Raw genomic sequence first — 22380 nt, forward strand, 5'->3', positions numbered from 1 at the left:
CACCACCCCAAAAAGTCAATAAATAACATTTTTTATATGCGTACTTTTCGTCTGCATTAATTTTTAAACCTCCATTTATTTTGTTTGGATATTAGAAATGTTAGATTTCTCACAAATGCGGTGATGCACCACATTTCTTCAGAAACTACTGTTTGGCCACACAGCAGGGATTTGAAAGGAAGAGCCCTATTTGGGTTTTGCAATGCAGATTTTGCAGGAATACCTTGCAGATGAAATTTGCAGAGTACCAAAACAGCGGAAAACCTCCCAAAGTGACCACATTTTAGAAATTATTTTGCACAATGAGTTAATCAACACCTGCAATTACTATTGTCAGCCTATAGGTGTTTTCACTCTGAACCATCCAGCATTGCAAGTATGCCAGTTTAGTGCCCAGCTTTTGCTTGCAGAGACAAGCAACCCATACATTTTTAAGTGGGCTCTACTCACTGGAGCAATGTCAAATATGTAGATGCTTTGTCTCACCATTAAAGTAGAAACCTCCTATATTTCAAATTGAAGATGACGGACCTGTGTGGAGCTTGTGTTTTTTGCCTTTTTGACTTTGTCCACAGCATATTTTTTAAGGACATTTGTCTCAGTAATGCCTCAGTGTTTCAAAGTCAAACAAGCTGACTATAATCATTCAGCTAGTGTCTGATAAGTGCTGTCTGTTTCAGCTATCAGGTTACCTTTTAATCCTTTTACAGCTAAGTCAATCTGAAATAAAACAAAATAGAGGAAAAATTACTAAAAAACATTCATGTGTTCAAAAGGAAAAAGTTACCGTTTCTCAAATTTTTAACATTTTGTTTTCTGTAGATAGTTAAGATTTTTAGGCCTTTTGATCATGATCAGTCCATGTGCTTTGTTTAATATCTCCTTAAAATGTAAACGGTGAAGAAAAAGCATTTTGCCGAAACCCGGGATTGGACCAAGGACCTTTAGATCTTCAGTCTAACGCTCTCCCAACTCAGCTATTTCGGCCATATCTATACATTTGCTGGGGGGTTTGACACTCTGCAAATGTCAAGTGTCACACCTGCAGGGATATATTATAATTTTTCATTTGACTGTTTTTTGAAGCATGATTTCTATTTGAAACGCCTTCCATTTTGCTGTACATATTTAATAACATTCATTAACTATTTGTGAATGAGTAGAAAAAGACAGCAATTTTGCCATTGAATTTTTACATTTTCAGTTTGTCTCCATGCACCAGTATAATTCTGACCCTGTGCTTCTAGAATAGGTCATGGTCGCACATAAAACACAATTTGCATGCATAATGTTACATCAAGTTTTATTTTTTATGAGATGCAAACAATTGGAGCAAAATAGAGACAAAAATTTAGAGAAAATATTTTATTGATTGTTAATGTTAAAAGTGAGACCATTTGTCCCAAAATGTGCTGAAACATGTCAGAATGACATGGGCATTTCACATTTTTTAAACTATGATTACCTACTTGTTAAGTTTTTGTTTATTAAGTATCGTTATGGTCTATTGATGTATGAGCTGAAAACTATGAAAGTAGACTTACCAGCAAATCCGTTTCTAGATATATTTCATGACAGCACTGTAGAAGGTTGATTCCCTACCCTAATAGGGACAGAGAACACAAAGAGGTGAAATAGTCCCTCCTCATTGACTGTCCAAAGGATTTTTCTAGTGCCAAAAGAACAACAGACATATGCACAAAAAATCTGTTTGATGTTCCTAGAGTTCTTTTTTGAGAGGGCAAATTCAGATTCACTCCAAAGACTCTCAGGAAATTTTTCAAAACCACATTACTAAGTTTTGTTTGACCTCATCTAATCAATAAATGAAGATAAAGTTTCTTGAAATTAAATGTTGATGTCAGAAGTGGGAGAAGTGGGAGTCTGCGACCTGAACGCAGCGCCTTAGACCGCTCGGCCATCCTGACTTCGATATGCAATTGGAACTTAACTCCTTCCATGCTAGTCAGCAGAAATGTTACCATTCCTTGTGATTACAAACTTGTCACACCACCCCAAAAAAGTCAATAAATAACATTTTTTATATGCGTACTTTTCGTCTGCATTAATTTTTAAACCTCCATTTATTTTGTTTGGATATTAGAAATGTTAGATTTCTCACAAATACGGTGATGCACCACATTTCTTCAGAAACTACTGTTTGGCCACACAGCAGGGCTTTGAAAGGAAGAGCCCTATTTGGGTTTTGCAATGCAGATTTTGCAGGAATACCTTGCAGATGAAATTTGCAGAGTACCAAAACAGCAGAAAACCTCCCAAAGTGACCACATTTTAGAAATTATTTTGCACAATGAGTTAATCAACACCTGCAATTACTATTGTCAGCCTATAGGTGTTTTCACTCTGAACCATCCAGCATTGCAAGTATGCCAGTTTAGTGCCCAGCTTTTGCTTGCAGAGGCAAGCAACCCATACATTTTTAAGTGGACTCTACTCACTGGAGCAATGTCAAATATGTAGATGCTTTGTCTCACCATTAAAGTAGAAACCTCCTATATTTCAAATTAAAGATGACGGACCTGTGTGGAGCTTGTGTTTTTTGCCTTTTTGACTTTGTCCACAGCATATTTTTTAAGGACATTTGTCTCAGTAATGCCTCAGTGTTTTAAAGTCAAACAAGCTGACTATAATCATTCAGCTAGTGTCTGATAAGTGCTGTCTGTTTCAGCTATCAGGTTACCTTTTAATCCTCTTACAGCTAAGTCAATCTGAAATAAAACAAAATAGAGGAAAAATTACTAAAAAACATTCATGTGTTCAAAAGGAAAAAGTTACCATTTCTCAAATTTTTAACATTTTGTTTTCTGTAGACAGTTAAGATTTTTAGGCCTTTTGATCATGATCAGTCCATGTGCTTTGTTTAATATCTCCTTAAAATGTAAACGGTGAAGAAAAAGCATTTTGCCGAAACCCGGGATTGGACCAGCGACCTTGAGATCTTCAGTCTAACGCTCTCCCAACTGAGCAATTTCGGCCATATCTATCCATTTTCTGGGGGGTTTGACACTCTGCAAATGTCAAGTGTCACACCTGGAGGGATATATTATAATTTTTCATTTGACTGTTTTTTGAAGCATGATTTCTATTTGAAACACCTTCCATTTTGCTGTACATATTCAATAACATTCATTAACTATTTGTGAATGAGTAGAAAAAGACAGCAATTTTGCCATTGAATTTTTACATTTTCAGTTTGTCTCCATGCACCAGTATAATTCTGACCCTGTGCTTCTAGAATAGGTCATGGTCGCACATAAAACACAATTTGCATGCATAATGTTACATCAAGTTTTATTTTTTATGAGATGCAAACAATTGGAGCAAAAAAGAGACAAAAATTTAGAGAAAATATTTTATTGATTGTTAAAAGTGAGACCATTTGTCCCAAAATGTGCTGAAACATGTCAGAATGACATGGGCATTTCACATTTTTTAAACTATGATTACCTACTTGTTAAGTTTTTGTTTATTAAGTATCGTTATGGTCTATTGATGTATGAGGTGAAAACTATGAAAGTAGACTTACCAGCAAATCCGTTTCTAGATATATTTCATGACAGCACTGTAGAAGGTTGATTCCCTACCCTAATAGGGACAGAGAACACAAAGAGGTGAAATAGTCCCTCCTCATTGACTGTCCAAAGGATTTTTCTAGTGCCAAAAGAACAACAGACATATGCACAAAAAATGTGTTTGATGTTCCTAGAGTTCTTTTTTGAGAGGACAAATTCAGATTCACTCCAAAGACTCTCAGGAAATTTTTCAAAACCACATTACTAAGTTTTGTTTGACCTCATCTAATCAATAAATGAAGATAAAGTTTCTTGAAATTAAATGTTGATGTCAGAAGTGGGATTTGAACCCACGCCTCCAGGGGAGACTGCGACCTGAACGCTGCGCCTTAGACCGCTCGGCCATCCTGACTTTGATATGCAATTGGAACTTAACTCCTTCCATGCTAGTCAGCAGAAATGTTACCATTCCTTGTGATTACAAACTTGTCACACCACCCCAAAAAAGTCAATAAATAACATTTTTTATATGCGTACTTTTCGTCTGCATTAATTTTTAAACCTCCATTTATTTTGTTTGGATATTAGAAATGTTAGATTTCTCACAAATACGGTGATGCACCACATTTCTTCAGAAACTACTGTTTGGCCACACAGCAGGGCTTTGAAAGGAAGAGCCCTATTTGGGTTTTGCAATGCAGATTTTGCAGGAATACCTTGCAGATGAAATTTGCAGAGTACCAAAATAGCAGAAAACCTCCCAAAGTGACCACATTTTAGAAATTATTTTGCACAATGAGTTAATCAACACCTGCAATTACTATTGTCAGCCTATAGGTGTTTTCACTCTGAACCATCCAGCATTGCAAGTATGCCAGTTTAGTGCCCAGCTTTTGCTTGCAGAGGCAAGCAACCCATACATTTTTAAGTGGGCTCTACTCACTGGAGCAATGTCAAATATGTAGATGCTTTGTCTCACCATTAAAGTAGAAACCTCCTATATTTCAAATTAAAGATGACGGACCTGTGTGGAGCTTGTGTTTTTTGCCTTTTTGACTTTGTCCACAGCATGTTTTTTAAGGACATTTGTCTCAGTAATGCCTCAGTGTTTCAAAGTCAAACAAGCTGACTATAATCATTCAGCTAGTGTCTGATAAGTGCTGTCTGTTTCAGCTATCAGGTTACCTTTTAATCCTCTTACAGCTAAGTCAATCTGAAATAAAACAAAATAGAGGAAAAATTACTAAAAAACATTCATGTGTTCAAAAGGAAAAAGTTACCGTTTCTCAATTTTTTAACATTTTGTTTTCTGTAGATAGTTAAGATTTTTAGGCCTTTTGATCATGATCAGTCCATGTGCTTTGTTTAATATCTCCTTAAAATGTAAATGGTGAAGAAAAAGCATTTTGCCGAAACCCGGGACCTTTAGATCTTCAGTCTAACGCTCTCCCAACTGAGCTATTTCGGCCATATCTATACATTTTCTGGGGGGTTTGACACTCTGCAAATGTCAAGTGTCACACCTGGAGGGATATATCATAATTTTTCATTTGACTGTTTTTTGAAGCATGATTTCTATTTGAAACGCCTTCCATTTTGCTGTACATATTTAATAACATTCATTAACTATTTGTGAATGAGTAGAAAAAGACAGCAATTTTGCCATTGAATTTTTACATTTTCAGTTTGTCTCCATGCACCAGTATAATTCTGACCCTGTGCTTCTAGAATAGGTCATGGTCGCACATAAAACACAATTTGCATGCATAATGTTACATCAAGTTTTATTTTTTATGAGATGCAAACAATTGGAGCAAAAAAGAGACAAAAATTTAGAGAAAATATTTTATTGATTGTTAAAAGTGAGACCATTTGTCCCAAAATGTGCTGAAACATGTCAGCATGACATGGGCATTTCACATTTTTTAAACTATGATTACCTACTTGTTAAGTTTTTGTTTATTAAGTATCGTTATGGTCTATTGATGTATGAGGTGAAAACTATGAAAGTAGACTTACCAGCAAATCCGTTTCTAGATATATTTCATGACAGTACTGTAGAAGGTTGATTCCCTACCCTAATAGGGACAGAGAACACAAAGAGGTGAAATAGTCCCTCCTCATTGACTGTCCAAAGGATTTTTCTAGTGCCAAAAGAACAACAGACATATGCACAAAAAATCTGTTTGATGTTCCTAGAGTACTTTTTTGAGAGGACAAATTCAGATTCACTCCAAAGACTCTCAGGAAATTTTTCAAAACCACATTACTGAGTTTTGTTTGACCTCATCTAATCAATAAATGAAGATAAAGTTTCTTGAAATTAAATGTTGATGTCAAAAGTGGGATTTGAACACACAACTCCACCTGAATGCAGCGCCTTAGACCGCTCGGCCATCCTGACTTTGATATGCAATTGGAACTTAACTCCTTCCATGCTAGTCAGCAGAAATGTTACCATTCCTTGTGATTAAAAACTTGTCACACCACCCCAAAAAGTCAATAAATAACATTTTTTATATGCGTACTTTTCGTCTGCATTAATTTTTAAACCTCCATTTATTTTGTTTGGATATTAGAAATGTTAGATTTCTCACAAATGCGGTGATGCACCACATTTCTTCAGAAACTACTGTTTGGCCACACAGCAGGGATTTGAAAGGAAGAGCCCTATTTGGGTTTTGCAATGCAGATTTTGCAGGAATACCTTGCAGATGAAATTTGCAGAGTACCAAAACAGCGGAAAACCTCCCAAAGTGACCACATTTTAGAAATTATTTTGCACAATGAGTTAATCAACACCTGCAATTACTATTGTCAGCCTATAGGTGTTTTCACTCTGAACCATCCAGCATTGCAAGTATGCCAGTTTAGTGCCCAGCTTTTGCTTGCAGAGACAAGCAACCCATACATTTTTAAGTGGGCTCTACTCACTGGAGCAATGTCAAATATGTAGATGCTTTGTCTCACCATTAAAGTAGAAACCTCCTATATTTCAAATTGAAGATGACGGACCTGTGTGGAGCTTGTGTTTTTTGCCTTTTTGACTTTGTCCACAGCATATTTTTTAAGGACATTTGTCTCAGTAATGCCTCAGTGTTTCAAAGTCAAACAAGCTGACTATAATCATTCAGCTAGTGTCTGATAAGTGCTGTCTGTTTCAGCTATCAGGTTACCTTTTAATCCTTTTACAGCTAAGTCAATCTGAAATAAAACAAAATAGAGGAAAAATTACTAAAAAACATTCATGTGTTCAAAAGGAAAAAGTTACCGTTTCTCAAATTTTTAACATTTTGTTTTCTGTAGATAGTTAAGATTTTTAGGCCTTTTGATCATGATCAGTCCATGTGCTTTGTTTAATATCTCCTTAAAATGTAAACGGTGAAGAAAAAGCATTTTGCCGAAACCCGGGATTGGACCAAGGACCTTTAGATCTTCAGTCTAACGCTCTCCCAACTCAGCTATTTCGGCCATATCTATACATTTGCTGGGGGGTTTGACACTCTGCAAATGTCAAGTGTCACACCTGCAGGGATATATTATAATTTTTCATTTGACTGTTTTTTGAAGCATGATTTCTATTTGAAACGCCTTCCATTTTGCTGTACATATTTAATAACATTCATTAACTATTTGTGAATGAGTAGAAAAAGACAGCAATTTTGCCATTGAATTTTTACATTTTCAGTTTGTCTCCATGCACCAGTATAATTCTGACCCTGTGCTTCTAGAATAGGTCATGGTTGCACATAAAACACAATTTGCATGCATAATGTTACATCAAGTTTTATTTTTTATGAGATGCAAACAATTGGAGCAAAATAGAGACAAAAATTTAGAGAAAATATTTTATTGATTGTTAATGTTAAAAGTGAGACCATTTGTCCCAAAATGTGCTGAAACATGTCAGAATGACATGGGCATTTCACATTTTTTAAACTATGATTACCTACTTGTTAAGTTTTTGTTTATTAAGTATCGTTATGGTCTATTGATGTATGAGCTGAAAACTATGAAAGTAGACTTACCAGCAAATCCGTTTCTAGATATATTTCATGACAGCACTGTAGAAGGTTGATTCCCTACCCTAATAGGGACAGAGAACACAAAGAGGTGAAATAGTCCCTCCTCATTGACTGTCCAAAGGATTTTTCTAGTGCCAAAAGAACAACAGACATATGCACAAAAAATCTGTTTGATGTTCCTAGAGTTCTTTTTTGAGAGGGCAAATTCAGATTCACTCCAAAGACTCTCAGGAAATTTTTCAAAACCACATTACTAAGTTTTGTTTGACCTCATCTAATCAATAAATGAAGATAAAGTTTCTTGAAATTAAATGTTGATGTCAGAAGTGGGAGAAGTGGGAGTCTGCGACCTGAACGCAGCGCCTTAGACCGCTCGGCCATCCTGACTTCGATATGCAATTGGAACTTAACTCCTTCCATGCTAGTCAGCAGAAATGTTACCATTTCTTGTGATTAAAAACTTGTCACACCACCCCAAAAAAGTCAATAAATAACATTTTTTATATGCGTACTTTTCGTCTGCATTAATTTTTAAACCTCCATTTATTTTGTTTGGATATTAGAAATGTTAGATTTCTCACAAATGCGGTGATGCACCACATTTCTTCAGAAACTACTGTTTGGCCACACAGCAGGGCTTTGAAAGGAAGAGCCCTATTTGGGTTTTGCAATGCAGATTTTGCAGGAATACCTTGCAGATGAAATTTGCAGAGTACCAAAACAGCAGAAAACCTCCCAAAGTGACCACATTTTAGAAATAATTTTGCACAATGAGTTAATCAACACCTGCAATTACTATTGTCAGCCTATAGGTGTTTTCACTCTGAACCATCCAGCATTGCAAGTATGCCAGTTTAGTGCCCAGCTTTTGCTTGCAGAGACAAGCAACCCATACATTTTTAAGTGGGCTCTACTCACTGGAGCAATGTCAAATATGTAGATGCTTTGTCTCACCATTAAAGTAGAAACCTCCTATATTTCAAATTAAAGATGACGGACCTGTGTGGAGCTTGTGTTTTTTTGCCTTTTTGACTTTGTCCACAGCATATTTTTTAAGGACATTTGTCTCAGTAATGCCTCAGTGTTTCAAAGTCAAACAAGCTGACTATAATCATTCAGCTAGTGTCTGATAAGTGCTGTCTGTTTCAGCTATCAGGTTACCTTTTAATCCTCTTACAGCTAAGTCAATCTGAAATAAAACAAAATAGAGGAAAAATTACTAAAAAACATTCATGTGTTCAAAAGGAAAAAGTTACCGTTTCTCAAATTTTTAACATTTTGTTTTCTGTAGATAGTTAAGATTTTTAGGCCTTTTGATCATGATCAGTCCATGTGCTTTGTTTAATATCTCCTTAAAATGTAAACGGTGAAGAAAAAGCATTTTGCCGAAACCCGGGACCTTTAGATCTTCAGTCTAACGCTCTCCCAACTGAGCTATTTCGGCCATATCTATACATTTTCTGGGGGGTTTGACACTCTGCAAATGTCAAGTGTCACACCTGGAGGGATATATTATAATTTTTCATTTGACTGTTTTTTGAAGCATGATTTCTATTTGAAACGCCTTCCATTTTGCTGTACATATTTAATAACATTCATTAACTATTTGTGAATGAGTAGAAAAAGACAGCAATTTTGCCATTGAATTTTTACATTTTCAGTTTGTCTCCATGCACCAGTATAATTCTGACCCTGTGCTTCTAGAATAGGTCATGGTCGCACATAAAACACAATTTGCATGCATAATGTTACATCAAGTTTTATTTTTTATGAGATGCAAACAATTGGAGCAAAAAAGAGACAAAAATTTAGAGAAAATATTTTATTGATTGTTAAAAGTGAGACCATTTGTCCCAAAATGTGCTGAAACATGTCAGAATGACATGGGCATTTCACATTTTTTAAACTATGATTACCTACTTGTTAAGTTTTTGTTTATTAAGTATCGTTATGGTCTATTGATGTATGAGGTGAAAACTATGAAAGTAGACTTACCAGCAAATCCGTTTCTAGATATATTTCATGACAGCACTGTAGAAGGTTGATTCCCTACCCTAATAGGGACAGAGAACACAAAGAGGTGAAATAGTCCCTCCTCATTGACTGTCCAAAGGATTTTTCTAGTGCCAAAAGAACAACAGACATATGCACAAAAAATCTGTTTGATGTTCCTAGAGTTCTTTTTTGAGAGGACAAATTCAGATTCACTCCAAAGACTCTCAGGAAATTTTTCAAAACAACATTACTAAGTTTTGTTTGACCTCATCTAATCAATAAATGAAGATAAAGTTTCTTGAAATTAAATGTTGATGTCAGAAGTGGGATTGGAACCCAAGCCTCCAGGGGAGACTGCGACCTGAACGCAGCGCCTTAGACCGCTCGCCTTAGACCGCTTCGATATGCAATTGGAACTTAACTCCTTCCATGCTAGTCAGCAGAAATGTTACCATTCCTTGTGATTAAAAACTTGTCACACACCCCAAAAAAGTCAATAAATAACATTTTTTATATGCGTACTTTTCGTCTGCATTAATTTTTAAACCTCCATTTATTTTGTTTGGATATTAGAAATGTTAGATTTCTCACAAATGCGGTGATGCACCACATTTCTTCAGAAACTACTGTTTGGCCACACAGCAGGGCTTTGAAAGGAAGAGCCCTATTTGGGTTTTGCAATGCAGATTTTGCAGGAATACCTTGCAGATGAAATTTGCAGAGTACCAAAACAGCAGAAAACCTCCCAAAGTGATCACATTTTAGAAATTATTTTGCACAATGAGTTAATCAACACCTGCAATTACTATTGTCAGCCTATAGGTGTTTTCACTCTGAACCATCCAGCATTGCAAGTATGCCAGTTTAGTGCCCAGCTTTTGCTTGCAGAGACAAGCAACCCATACATTTTTAAGTGGGCTCTACTCACTGGAGCAATGTCAAATATGTAGATGCTTTGTCTCACCATTAAAGTAGAAACCTCCTATATTTCAAATTAAAGATGACGGACCTGTGTTCAGCTTGTGTTTTTTGCCTTTTTGACTTTGTCCACAGCATATTTTTTAAGGACATTTGTCTCAGTAATGCCTCAGTGTTTCAAAGTCAAACAAGCTGACTATAATCATTCAGCTAGTGTCTGATAAGTGCTGTCTGTTTCAGCTATCAGGTTACCTTTTAATCCTCTTACAGCTAAGTCAATCTGAAATAAAACAAAATAGAGGAAAAATTACTAAAAAACATTCATGTGTTCAAAAGGAAAAAGTTACCGTTTCTCAAATTTTTAACATTTTGTTTTCTGTAGATAGTTAAGATTTTTAGGCCTTTTGATCATTATCAGTCCATGTGCTTTGTTTAATATCTCCTTAAAATGTAAACGGTGAAGAAAAATCATTTTGCCGAAACCCGGGATTGGACCAGGGACCAGGGACCTTTAGATCTTCAGTCTAACACTCTCCCAACTGAGCTATTTCGGCCATTTCTATACATTTTCTGGGGGGTTTGACACTCTGCAAATGTCAAGTGTCACACCTGGAGGGATATATTATAATTTTTCATTTGACTGTTTTTTGAAGCATGATTTCTATTTGAAACGCCTTCCATTTTGCTGTACATATTTAATAACATTCATTAACTATTTGTGAATGAGTAGAAAAAGACAGCAATTTTGCCATTGAATTTTTACATTTTCAGTTTGTCTCCATGCACCAGTATAATTCTGACCCTGTGCTTCTAGAATAGGTCATGGTCGCACATAAAACACAATTTGCATGCATAATGTTACATCAAGTTTTATTTTTTATGAGATGCAAACAATTGGAGCAAAAAAGAGACAAAAATTTAGAGAAAATATTTTATTGATTGTTAAAAGTGAGACCATTTGTCCCAAAATGTGCTGAAACATGTCAGAATGACATGGGCATTTCACATTTTTTAAACTATGATTACCTACTTGTTAAGTTTTTGTTTATTAAGTATCGTTATGGTCTATTGATGTATGAGGTGAAAACTATGAAAGTAGACTTACCAGCAAATCCGTTTCTAGATATATTTCATGACAGCACTGTAGAAGGTTGATTCCCTACCCTAATAGGGACAGAGAACACAAAGAGGTGAAATAGTCCCTCCTCATTGACTGTCCAAAGGATTTTTCTAGTGCCAAAAGAACAACAGACATATGCACAAAAAATCTGTTTGATGTTCCTAGAGTTCTTTTTTGAGAGGACAAATTCAGATTCACTCAAAAGACTCTCAGGAAATTTTTCAAAAACCACATTACTAAGTTTTGTTTGACCTCATCTAATCAATAAATGAAGATAAAGTTTCTTGAAATTAAATGTTGATGTCAGAAGTGGGATTTGAACCCACGCCTCCAGGGGAGACTGCGACCTGAACGCAGCGCCTTAGACCGCTCGGTATTAGACCGCTCGCCTTAGACCGCTTCAATATGCAATTGGAACTTAACGCCTTCCATGCTAGTCAGCAGAAATGTTACCATTCCTTGTGATTAAAAACTTGTCACACCACCCCAAAAAAGTCAATAAATAACATTTTTTATATGCGTACTTTTCGTCTGCATTAATTTTTAAACCTCCATTTATTTTGTTTGGATATTAGAAATGTTAGATTTCTCACAAATGCGGTGATGCACCACATTTCTTCAGAAACTACTGTTTGGCCACACAGCAGGGCTTTGAAAGGAAGAGCCCTATTTGGGTTTTGCAATGCAGATTTTGCAGGAATACCTTGCAGATGAAATTTGCAGAGTACCAAAACAGCAGAAAACCTCCCAAAGTGACCACATTTTAGAAATTATTTGCACAATGAGTTAATCAACACCTGCAATTACTATTGTCAGCCTATAGGTGTTTTCACTCTGAACCATCCAGCATTGCAAGTATGCCAGTTTAGTGGCCAGCTTTTGCTTGCAGAGACAAGCAACCCATACATTTTTAAGTGGGCTCTACTCACTGGAGCAATGTCAAATATGTAGATGCTTTGTCTCACCATTAAAGTAGAAACCTCCTATATTTCAAATTAAAGATGACGGACCTGTGTTCAGCTTGTGTTTTTTGCCTTTTTGACTTTGTCCACAGCATATTTTTTAAGGACATTTGTCTCAGTAATGTCTCAGTGTTTCAAAGTCAAACAAGCTGACTATAATCATTCAGCTAGTGTCTGATAAGTGCTGTCTGTTTCAGCTATCAGGTTACCTTTTAATCCTCTTACAGCTAAGTCAATCTGAAATAAAACAAAATAGAGGAAAAATTACTAAAAAACATTCATGTGTTCAAAAGGAAAAAGTTACCGTTTCTCAAATTTTTAACATTTTGTTTTCTGTAGATAGTTAAGATTTTTAGGCCTTTTGATCATGATCAGTCCATGTGCTTTGTTTAATATCTCCTTAAAATGTAAACGGTGAAGAAAAAGCATTTTGCCGAAACCCGGGATTGGACCAGGGACCTTTAGATCTTCAGTCTAACGCTCTCCCAACTGAGCTATTTCTGCCATATCTATACATTTTCTGGGGGGTTTGACACTCTGCAAATGTCAAGTGTCACACCTGGAGGGATATATTATAATTTTTCATTTGACTGTTTTTTGAAGCATGATTTCTATTTGAAACGCCTTCCATTTTGCTGTACATATTTAATAACATTCATTAACTATTTGTGAATGAGTAGAAAAAGACAGCAATTTTGCCATTGAATTTTTACATTTTCAGTTTGTCTCCATGCACCAGTATAATTCTGACCCTGTGCTTCTAGAATAGGTCATGGTCGCACATAAAACACAATTTGCATGCATAATGTTACATCAAGTTTTATTTTTTATGAGATGCAAACAATTGGAGCAAAAAAGAGACAAAAATTTAGAGAAAATATTTTATTGATTGTTAAAAGTGAGACCATTTGTCCCAAAATGTGCTGAAACATGTCAGAATGACATGGGCATTTCACATTTTTTAAACTATGATTACCTACTTGTTAAGTTTTTGTTTATTAAGTATCGTTATGGTCTATTGATGTATGAGGTGAAAACTATGAAAGTAGACTTACCAGCAAATCCGTTTCTAGATATATTTCATGACAGCACTGTAGAAGGTTGATTCCCTACCCTAATAGGGACAGAGAACACAAAGAGGTGAAATAGTCCCTCCTCATTGACTGTCCAAAGGATTTTTCTAGTGCCAAAAGAACAACAGACATATGCACAAAAAATCTGTTTGATGTTCCTAGAGTTCTTTTTTGAGAGGACAAATTCAGATTCACTCCAAAGACTCTCAGGAAATTTTTCAAAACCACATTACTAAGTTTTGTTTGACCTCATCTAATCAATAAATGAAGATAAAGTTTCTTGAAATTAAATGTCAGAAGTGGGATTTGAACCCACGCCTCGAGGGGAGACTGCGACCTGAACGCAGCACCTTAGACCGCTCGGTATTAGACCGCTCGCCTTAGACCGCTTCGATATGCAATTGGAACTTAACTCCTTCCATGCTAGACAGCAGAAATGTTACCATTCCTTGTGATTAAAAACTTGTCACACCACCAAAAAAAAGTCAATAAATAACATTTTTTATATGCGTACTTTTCGTCTGCATTAATTTTTAAACCTCCATTTATTTTGTTTGGATATTAGAAATGTTAGATTTCTCACAAATGCGGTGATGCACCACATTTCTTCAGAAACTACTGTTTGGCCACACAGCAGGGCTTTGAAAGGAAGAGCCCTATTTGGGTTTTGCAATGCAGATTTTGCAGGAATACCTTGCAGATGAAATTTGCAGAGTACCAAAACAGCAGAAAACCTCCCAAAGTGACCACATTTTAGAAATTATTTTGCACAATGAGTTAATCAACACCTGCAATTACTATTGTCAGCCTATAGGTGTTTTCACTCTGAACCATCCAGCATTGCAAGTATGCCAGTTTAGTGCCCAGCTTTTGCTTGCAGAGACAAGCAACCCATACATTTTTAAGTGGGCTCTACTCACTGGAGCAATGTCAAATATGTAGATGCTTTGTCTCACCATTAAAGTAGAAACCTCCTATATTTCAAATTAAAGATGACGGACCTGTGTGGAGCTTGTGTTTTTTGCCTTTTTGACTTTGTCCACAGCATATTTTTTAAGGACATTTGTCTCAGTAATGCCTCAGTGTTTCAAAGTCAAACAAGCTGACTATAATCATTCAGCTAGTGTCTGATAAGTGCTGTCTGTTTCAGCTATCAGGTTACCTTTTAATCCTCTTACAGCTAAGTCAATCTGAAATAAAACAAAATAGAGGAAAAATTACTAAAAAACATTCATGTGTTCAAAAGGAAAAAGTTACCGTTTCTCAAATTTTTAACATTTTGTTTTCTGTAGATAGTTAAGATTTTTAGGCCTTTTGATCATGATCAGTCCATGTGCTTTGTTTAATATCTCCTTAAAATGTAAACGGTGAAGAAAAAGCATTTTGCCGAAACCCGGGATTAGACCAGGGACCTTTAGATCTTCAGTCTAACGCTCTCCCAACTTTGCTATTTCGGCCATATCTATACATTTTCTGGGGGGTTTGACACTCTGCAAATGTCAAGTGTCACACCTGGAGGGATATATTATAATTTTTCATTTGACTGTTTTTTGAAGCATGATTTCTATTTGAAACGCCTTCCATTTTGCTGTACATATTTAATAACATTCATTAACTATTTGTGAATGAGTAGAAAAAGACAGCAATTTTGCCATTGAATTTTTACATTTTCAGTTTGTCTCCATGCACCAGTATAATTCTGACCCTGTGCTTCTAGAATAGGTCATGGTCGCACATAAAACACAATTTGCATGCATAATGTTACATCAAGTTTTATTTTTTATGAGATGCAAACAATTGGAGCAAAAAAGAGACAAAAATTTAGAGAAAATATTTTATTGATTGTTAAAAGTGAGACCATTTGTCCCAAAATGTGCTGAAACATGTCAGAATGACATGGGCATTTCACATTTTTTAAACTATGATTACCTACTTGTTAAGTTTTTGTTTATTAAATATCGTTATGGTCTATTGATGTATGAGGTGAAAACTATGAAAGTAGACTTACCAGCAAATCCGTTTCTAGATATATTTCATGACAGCACTGTAGAAGGTTGATTCCCTACCCTAATAGGGACAGAGAACACAAAGAGGTGAAATAGTCCCTCCTCATTGACTGTCCAAAGGATTTTTCTAGTGCCAAAAGAACAACAGACATATGGACAAAAATCTGTTTGATGTTCCTAGAGTTCTTTTTTGAGAGGACAAATTCAGATTCACTCCAAAGACTCTCAGGAAATTTTTCAAAACCACATTACATGAAGATAAAATTTCTTGAAATTAAATGTTGATGTCAGAAGTGGGATTTGAACCCACGCCTCCAGGGGAAACTGCAACCTAAACGCAGCGCCTTAGACCACTCTGCCATCTTGACTTCGATATGCAATTGGAACTTAACTCCTTCCATGCTAGTCAGCAGAAATGTTACCATTCCTTGTGATTAAAAACTTGTCACACCACCCCAAAAAAGTCAATAAATAACATTTTTTATATGCGTACTTTTCGTCTGCATTAATTTTTAAACCTCCATTTATTTTGTTTGGATATTAGAAATGTTAGATTTCTCACAAATGCGGTGATGCACCACATTTCTTCAGAAACTACTGTTTGGCCACACAGCAGGGCTTTGAAAGGAAGAGCCCTATTTGGGTTTTGCAATGCAGATTTTGCAGGAATACCTTGCAGATGAAATTTGCAGAGTACCAAAACAGCAGAAAACCTCCCAAAGTGACCACATTTTAGAAATTATTTTGCACAATGAGTTAATCAACACCTGCAATTACTATTGTCAGCCTATAGGTGTTTTCACTCTGAACCATCCAGCATTGCAAGTATGCCAGTTTAGTGCCCAGCTTTTGCTTGCAGAGACAAGCAACCCATACATTTTTAAGTGGGCTCTACTCACTGGAGCAATGTCAAATATGTAGATGCTTTGTCTCACCATTAAAGTAGAAACCTCCTATATTTCAAATTAAAGATGACGGACCTGTGTTCAGCTTGTGTTTTTTGCCTTTTTGACTTTGTCCACAGTATATTTTTTAAGGACATTTGTCTCAGTAATGCCTCAGTGTTTCAAAGTCAAACAAGCTGACTAATCATTCAGCTAGTGTCTGATAAGTGCTGTCTGTTTCAGCTATCAGGTTACCTTTTAATCCTCTTACAGCTAAGTCAATCTGAAATAAAACAAAATAGAGGAAAAATTACTAAAAAACATTCATGTGTTCAAAAGGAAAAAGTTACCGTTTCTCAAATTTTTAACATTTTGTTTTCTGTAGATAGTTAAGATTTTTAGGCCTTTTGATCATGATCAGTCCATGTGCTTTGTTTAATATCTCCTTAAAATGTAAACGGTGAAGAAAAAGCATTTTGCCGAAACCCGGGATTGGACCAGGGACCTTTAGATCTTCAGTCTAACGCTCTCCCAACTGAGCTATTTCGGCCATATCTATACATTTTCTGGGGGGTTTGACACTCTGCAAATGTCAAGTGTCACACCTGGAGGGATATATTATAATTTTTCATTTGACTGTTTTTTGAAGCATGATTTCTATTTGAAACGCCTTCCATTTTGCTGTACATATTTAATAACATTCATTAACTATTTGTGAATGAGTAGAAAAAGACAGCAATTTTGCCATTGAATTTTTACATTTTCAGTTTGTCTCCATGCACCAGTATAATTCTGACCCTGTGCTTCTAGAATAGGTCATGGTCGCACATAAAACACAATTTGCATGCATAATGTTACATCAAGTTTTATTTTTTATGAGATGCAAACAATTGGAGCAAAAAAGAGACAAAAATTTAGAGAAAATATTTTATTGATTGTTAAAAGTGAGACCATTTGTCCCAAAATGTGCTGAAACATGTCAGAATGACATGGGCATTTCACATTTTTTAAACTATGATTACCTACTTGTTAAGTTTTTGTTTATTAAATATCGTTATGGTCTATTGATGTATGAGGTGAAAACTATGAAAGTAGACTTACCAGCAAATCCGTTTCTAGATATATTTCATGACAGCACTGTAGAAGGTTGATTCCCTACCCTAATAGGGACAGAGAACACAAAGAGGTGAAATAGTCCCTCCTCATTGACTGTCCAAAGGATTTTTCTAGTGCCAAAAGAACAACAGACATATGCACAAAAAATCTGTTTGATGTTCCTAGAGTTCTTTTTTGAGAGGACAAATTCAGATTCACTCCAAAGACTCTCAGGAAATTTTTCAAAACCACATTACATGATGATAAAGTTTCTTGAAATTAAATGTTGATGTCAGAAGTGGGATTTGAACCCACGCCTCCAGGGGAAACTGCAACCTAAACGCAGCGCCTTAGACCACTCGGCCATCTTGACTTCGATATGCAATTGGAACTTAACTCCTTCCATGCTAGTCAGCAGAAATGTTACCATTCCTTGTGATTAAAAACTTGTCACACCACCCCAAAAAAGTCAATAAATAACATTTTTTATATGCGTACTTTTCGTCTGCATTAATTTTTAAACCTCCATTTATTTTGTTTGGATATTAGAAATGTTAGATTTCTCACAAATGCGGTGATGCACCACATTTCTTCAGAAACTACTGTTTGGCCACACAGCAGGGCTTTGAAAGGAAGAGCCCTATTTGGGTTTTGCAATGCAGATTTTGCAGGAATACCTTGCAGATGAAATTTGCAGAGTACCAAAACAGCAGAAAACCTCCCAAAGTGACCACATTTTAGAAATTATTTTGCACAATGAGTTAATCAACACCTGCAATTACTATTGTCAGCCTATAGGTGTTTTCACTCTGAACCATCCAGCATTGCAAGTATGCCAGTTTAGTGCCCAGCTTTTGCTTGCAGAGACAAGCAACCCATACATTTTTAAGTGGGCTCTACTCACTGGAGCAATGTCAAATATGTAGATGCTTTGTCTCACCATTAAAGTAGAAACCTCCTATATTTCAAATTAAAGATGACGGACCTGTGTGGAGCTTGTGTTTTTTGCCTTTTTGACTTTGTCCACAGCATATTTTTTAAGGACATTTGTCTCAGTAATGCCTCAGTGTTTCAAAGTCAAACAAGCTGACTATAATCATTCAGCTAGTGTCTGATAAGTGCTGTCTGTTTCAGCTATCAGGTTACCTTTTAATCCTCTTACAGCTAAGTCAATCTGAAATAAAACAAAATAGAGGAAAAATTACTAAAAAACATTCATGTGTTCAAAAGGAAAAAGTTACCGTTTCTCAAATTTTTAACATTTTGTTTTCTGTAGATAGTTAAGATTTTTAGGCCTTTTGATCATGATCAGTCCATGTGCTTTGTTTAATATCTCCTTAAAATGTAAACGGTGAAGAAAAAGCATTTTGCCGAAACCCGGGATTGGACTAGGGACCTTTAGATCTTCAGTCTAACGCTCTCCCAACTGAGCTATTTCGGCCATATCTATACATTTTCTGGGGGGTTTGACACTCTGCAAATGTCAAGTGTCACACCTGGAGGGATATATTATAATTTTTCATTTGACTGTTTTTTGAAGCATGATTTCTATTTGAAACGCCTTCCATTTTGCTGTACATATTTAATAACATTCATTAACTATTTGTGAATGAGTAGAAAAAGACAGCAATTTTGCCATTGAATTTTTACATTTTCAGTTTGTCTCCATGCACCAGTATAATTCTGACCCTGTGCTTCTAGAATAGGTCATGGTCGCACATAAAACACAATTTGCATGCATAATGTTACATCAAGTTTTATTTTTTATGAGATGCAAACAATTGGAGCAAAAAAGAGACAAAAATTTAGAGAAAATATTTTATTGATTGTTAAAAGTGAGACCATTTGTCCCAAAATGTGCTGAAACATGTCAGAATGACATGGGCATTTCACATTTTTTAAACTATGATTACCTACTTGTTAAGTTTTTGTTTATTAAATATCGTTATGGTCTATTGATGTGTGAGGTGAAAACTATGAAAGTAGACTTACCAGCAAATCCGTTTCTAGATATATTTCATGACAGCACTGTAGAAGGTTGATTCCCTACCCTAATAGGGACAGAGAACACAAAGAGGTGAAATAGTCCCTCCTCATTGACTGTCCAAAGGATTTTTCTAGTGCCAAAAGAACAACAGACATATGCACAAAAAATCTGTTTGATGTTCCTAGAGTTCTTTTTTGAGAGGACAAATTCAGATTCACTCCAAAGACTCTCAGGAAACTTTTCAAAACCACATTACATGAAGATAAAGTTTCTTGAAATTAAATGTTGATGTCAGAAGTGGGATTTGAACCCACGCCTCCAGGGGAAACTGCAACCTAAACGCAGCGCCTTAGACCACTCGGCCATCTTGACTTCGATATGCAATTGGAACTTAACTCCTTCCATGCTAGTCAGCAGAAATGTTACCATTCCTTGTGATTAAAAACTTGTCACACCACCCCAAAAAAGTCAATAAATAACATTTTTTATATGCGTACTTTTCGTCTGCATTAATTTTTAAACCTCCATTTATTTTGTTTGGATATTAGAAATGTTAGATTTCTCACAAATGCGGTGATGCACCACATTTCTTCAGAAACTACTGTTTGGCCACACAGCAGGGCTTTGAAAGGAAGAGCCCTATTTGGGTTTTGCAATGCAGATTTTGCAGGAATACCTTGCAGATGAAATTTGCAGAGTACCAAAACAGCAGAAAACCTCCCAAAGTGACCACATTTTAGAAATTATTTTGCACAATGAGTTAATCAACACCTGCAATTACTATTGTCAGCCTATAGGTGTTTTCACTCTGAACCATCCAGCATTGCAAGTATGCCAGTTTAGTGCCCAGCTTTTGCTTGCAGAGACAAGCAACCCATACATTTTTAAGTGGGCTCTACTCACTGGAGCAATGTCAAATATGTAGATGCTTTGTCTCACCATTAAAGTAGAAACCTCCTATATTTCAAATTAAAGATGACGGACCTGTGTGGAGCTTGTGTTTTTTGCCTTTTTGACTTTGTCCACAGCATATTTTTTAAGGACATTTGTCTCAGTAATGCCTCAGTGTTTCAAAGTCAAACAAGCTGACTATAATCATTCAGCTAGTGTCTGATAAGTGCTGTCTGTTTCAGCTATCAGGTTACCTTTTAATCCTCTTACAGCTAAGTCAATCTGAAATAAAACAAAATAGAGGAAAAATTACTAAAAAACATTCATGTGTTCAAAAGGAAAAAGTTACCGTTTCTCAAATTTTTAACATTTTGTTTTCTGTAGATAGTTAAGATTTTTAGGCCTTTTGATCATGATCAGTCCATGTGCTTTGTTTAATATCTCCTTAAAATGTAAGCGGTGAAGAAAAAGCATTTTGCCGAAACCCGGGATTGGACTAGGGACCTTTAGATCTTCAGTCTAACGCTCTCCCAACTGAGCTATTTCGGCCATATCTATACATTTTCTGGGGGGTTTGACACTCTGCAAATGTCAAGTGTCACACCTGGAGGGATATATTATAATTTTTCATTTGACTGTTTTTTGAAGCATGATTTCTATTTGAAACGCCTTCCATTTTGCTGTACATATTTAATAACATTCATTAACTATTTGTGAATGAGTAGAAAAAGACAGCAATTTTGCCATTGAATTTTTACATTTTCAGTTTGTCTCCATGCACCAGTATAATTCTGACCCTGTGCTTCTAGAATAGGTCATGGTCGCACATAAAACACAATTTGCATGCATAATGTTACATCAAGTTTTATTTTTTATGAGATGCAAACAATTGGAGCAAAAAAGAGACAAAAATTTAGAGAAAATATTTTATTGATTGTTAAAAGTGAGACCATTTGTCCCAAAATGTGCTGAAACATGTCAGAATGACATGGGCATTTCACATTTTTTAAACTATGATTACCTACTTGTTAAGTTTTTGTTTATTAAATATCGTTATGGTCTATTGATGTGTGAGGTGAAAACTATGAAAGTAGACTTACCAGCAAATCCGTTTCTAGATATATTTCATGACAGCACTGTAGAAGGTTGATTCCCTACCCTAATAGGGACAGAGAACACAAAGAGGTGAAATAGTCCCTCCTCATTGACTGTCCAAAGGATTTTTCTAGTGCCAAAAGAACAACAGACATATGCACAAAAAATCTGTTTGATGTTCCTAGAGTTCTTTTTTGAGAGGACAAATTCAGATTCACTCCAAAGACTCTCAGGAAATTTTTCAAAACCACATTACATGAAGATAAAGTTTCTTGAAATTAAATGTTGATGTCAGAAGTGGGATTTGAACCCACGCCTCCAGGGGAAACTGCAACCTAAACGCAGCGCCTTAGACCACTCTGCCATCTTGACTTCGATATGCAATTGGAACTTAACTCCTTCCATGCTAGTCAGCAGAAATGTTACCATTCCTTGTGATTAAAAACTTGTCACACCACCCCAAAAAAGTCAATAAATAACATTTTTTATATGCGTACTTTTCGTCTGCATTAATTTTTAAACCTCCATTTATTTTGTTTGGATATTAGAAATGTTAGATTTCTCACAAAAGCGGTGATGCACCACATTTCTTCAGAAACTACTGTTTGGCCACACAGCAGGGCTTTGAAAGGAAGAGCCCTATTTGGGTTTTGCAATGCAGATTTTGCAGGAATACCTTGCAGATGAAATTTGCAGAGTACCAAAACAGCAGAAAACCTCCCAAAGTGACCACATTTTAGAAATTATTTTGCACAATGAGTTAATCAACACCTGCAATTACTATTGTCAGCCTATA

The 22380-nt window shown here is 35.8% G+C and overlaps 5 non-coding genes across 5 annotated transcripts; all 5 read right to left on the reverse strand.

The window, feature by feature from the left end:
- Positions 1 to 15917: 15917 nt before the first annotated feature.
- TRNAL-UAG (transfer RNA leucine (anticodon UAG)) lies at positions 15918 to 16000 on the reverse strand. The gene has a single exon. It is a non-coding gene; the product is annotated as a tRNA-Leu (tRNA).
- Positions 16001 to 16993: 993 nt separating this feature from the next.
- On the reverse strand, positions 16994 to 17066 carry TRNAF-GAA (transfer RNA phenylalanine (anticodon GAA)). Its single transcript has one exon. It is a non-coding gene; the product is annotated as a tRNA-Phe (tRNA).
- An 835-nt stretch (positions 17067 to 17901) lies between these two features.
- Positions 17902 to 17984, reverse strand: TRNAL-UAG (transfer RNA leucine (anticodon UAG)). Its single transcript has one exon. It is a non-coding gene; the product is annotated as a tRNA-Leu (tRNA).
- Positions 17985 to 19887: 1903 nt separating this feature from the next.
- On the reverse strand, positions 19888 to 19970 carry TRNAL-UAG (transfer RNA leucine (anticodon UAG)). Its single transcript has one exon. It is a non-coding gene; the product is annotated as a tRNA-Leu (tRNA).
- A 1903-nt stretch (positions 19971 to 21873) lies between these two features.
- On the reverse strand, positions 21874 to 21956 carry TRNAL-UAG (transfer RNA leucine (anticodon UAG)). The gene has a single exon. It is a non-coding gene; the product is annotated as a tRNA-Leu (tRNA).
- Positions 21957 to 22380: the final 424 nt, after the last annotated feature.

The sequence above is a fragment of the Dendrobates tinctorius genome, unplaced genomic scaffold, assembly GCF_039654945.1.
Source record: "Dendrobates tinctorius isolate UK_male_01 unplaced genomic scaffold, ASM3965494v1 ptg000184l, whole genome shotgun sequence".
In the NCBI taxonomy this organism is placed as follows: domain Eukaryota; kingdom Metazoa; phylum Chordata; class Amphibia; order Anura; family Dendrobatidae; genus Dendrobates; species Dendrobates tinctorius.